A 3029-nucleotide genomic window follows, 5' to 3' on the forward strand; every position below is an offset into this window, starting at 1 on the left:
TGCACGCCCTCAAAATAAAAAGCAGAAAAGAACTGGTAGGCATAATACCCGCTTTCTTCAAGGGCCTATCGAGAACTCTCTCTTTCTCGCCGCTTGCCTGACAAGCTGGGTGGGATCGAGTGTCAGCTGCTATCGAATGTCATTTCGGCATTCCATTCATTTTAAAGTGTCCAGGCCCCCAAGCATTTAGGTAATTCTGAGGCAGGGCCTTCAGGGGTCTCTGAATTTGAAAGCCGCGATGCATGTGGGCCTTTTCTTCAGCAGCTGTTCAACCGAAGGCTACAGAAGCCATTAACCCGTTGTAATGTGGCACATGGGTGATCTTTTGAGCAAAAAAAAAGAACCTCCCAATTTCCTTTATTTTCCCATCGCATGTTTTAGATTAGCATGCAAAGCAATGCACGTGGACTCACTCACGTACACACTCACACTCACGTTATACACACGCACACACACACACAAACTGCGTCTCTACATGATAAGGGCTCTAGGTGCTGAGGCTGGGGGAAGCTGCAGAATGGGACTCTGGTTGCCGAGACCCTGTGGGGTTGGTGTGCAACAGGGTTAAGGGCCGGGATGCGTCTGGGAGGGGGGAAAACCAGGCATTGTGTCCTGGAACAGTCAGCGCGCAACTGAAAAGCTCCCGCGGCAATTCCTTAAACACAAAGGGAACAGGGCCTGGTTTTCGAATCGAGTTTGATTGCCCCACCTGCGGTGCTGTTGGAGCGGCCCCGCACCAGGCTGTGCCTACGATTCACCGCTAGGGTCATGGGAGTGGGTGAGGGGGAGGCGAGTGAATAAATAGGGAGTGGGATCCCAGGGCACTGCCAGTGCCAGGCTGTGCCCGTCCGCCACTCTCCTGCTTCCTCTGCCCTCCGGTCACAGGGTGGGGCTGCCAGAGACCCGATAACGCATTAATGGCCCAACCCTTGAGGCCCGATTCTAGTGCCACGCGCGCGAATGCCTAAAGAATGTCGGGCGCGCTGTGCAGCTACTCGGCACCTTCTGGCAGGTGGCATCTGCTTAATGTCCCTCATCGGAGAGTCCCAATTGTGACACCGTGAAGTTCAGTCAGACAGAGCTCAGAAACTGAGACCTCCATCCAGTCAGCTTCAAAACAACCATTTTCAAACTATTTATTGGGGGACCCCCCTTACTGCCATGAACAGACTACCGGTGACCAGGTGCCATCACTTCCTAAAGGCAGCATCAGCTCCCCAAAGAACAAACCACACTCAAACCGCAGAACCGCTTTTACAGAGCGCACTCCCAACGGGAATCGCAGGCGAGTCAATACAGAGAAATTCGGAAGTCTGATAACAGGCGGAGCAGCGGGCGACGCAGCTTAAAGAACTGCCGGCTTGCTGCCATTTTGCCCGTGCGGGCAGGTTCAGTCCACGAGGACTCTCCAAGCAGTCAAGCAAGTGAGGAGACAGAAAGATGAGAGCCAGAAGAGAAAGGGGACATCATCTGTCGCCAGTATTTCTTTAAAACAACCACAGGGAAAACAAAACCCCTGCCCGGGGGGTCGTTGGAAAGTTGTGCTTTCTGTGACCCGGCAAGTGTTGACAGTATCGACTTTACGATCTAGCTTGTGTTTCCTTTCAAATCTAGCACCGTCCCCCCCCCCACCACACCACACGTTCCTCCCTGCTTCTCCTGGCGGTGCCGCCTCTTGTAGAAGCTCAGCCCACAGCCTTCTGGTGCCTCACCCAGGTGGCTATTCGCCCCGCGGAGGCCTCACATGGCAGGTTTCAGCCAAGCACTGCTCTCTGTAGAGCGCATCACAGCCCCCGTGCAAGCTCTTACACCTGCCCGCTGTGCCTCAGAGGGTGGCACTCTTGCCTCTGAATCAGAAGGTTGTGGGTTCAAATCCCACTGCAGAGACTTGAGCACAAAATTCTAGCCTGACACTCCAGTGCAGTACTGAGGGAGTGCTGCACTGTCAGAGGTGCCGTCTTTCGGATGAGATATTAAACCGCGGCCCCGTCTGCTCTCTCAGGTGGACGTAAAAGATCCCACGGCAGGGTTTCAAAGAAGAGCAGGGGAGTTATTCCCGGTGTCCCAGGCCAATATTTATCGCTCAATTAACATCACTAAAACAGATTATCTGGTCATTATCACATTGCTGTTTGTGGGAGCTTGCTGTACGCAGATTGGCTGCTGTGTTTCCTACATTACAACAGTGACTACACTTCAAAAAGTACTTCATTGGCTGTAAAGCACTTTGAGACATCCTGAGATCGTGAAAGGCGCTATATAAATGCAAGTCTTTCTTTTTCTCTTTCAAATCAGGAGCTGGAGCCCTGTTTCTTTCACTGCACCCCAGCACAGATCAGCACAAACCTGACAGCCTGCGATTCCAACATGGAGCATGCGAGCTCCTGGTGTTTCAGTGCCACACTTGGGAGTGTATTCAATTCCTGGGCCACTGGGAGGCTCCTTTTTCTTATGGATGCGAATGCGCTGCCTTTGCTTCAGAAGCCCTTCTTGCCCCGAACGACTTAATTCATTCATTCATAGGATATGACCATCGCTGGCAAGGCCAGCATTTATTGCCATCCCTAACTGCCCTTGAGAAGGTGGTGGTGAGCCGCCTTCTTGAACCGCTGCAGTCCGTGTGGTGAAGGTGCTCCCACAGTGCTGGTAGGGAGGGAGTTCCAGGATTTTGACCCAGTGACGATGAAGGATCGGCCGATATATTTCCAAGTCAGGATGGTGTGTGACTTGGAGGGGAACCTGGAGGTGATGGTGTTCCCCTGCGCCTGCTGCCCTGGTCCTTCTAGGGGGTAGAGGTCGTGGGGTTGGGAACTATTCTAGCACATAAGGGAATCATGGGATAGGCGGGAAGGTGGAGTTGAGGTAGAAGATCGGCCATGATCTTACTGAATGGCGGAGCAGGCTCGAGGGGCCGAATGGCCGACTCCTGCTCCTATTTCTTATGTTCTTTTACCAGTGGAACCTGCGTTGCTTTCACTGGCATTCCTGACCGAGACTCGTTTCTCAATTACAACTCTTCCTGCCCCACT

Source organism: Somniosus microcephalus, chromosome 30 (genome assembly GCF_052327205.1).
Source record: "Somniosus microcephalus isolate GS21.2 chromosome 30, FLI_Smic_1.0, whole genome shotgun sequence".
Lineage (NCBI taxonomy): Eukaryota > Metazoa > Chordata > Chondrichthyes > Squaliformes > Somniosidae > Somniosus > Somniosus microcephalus.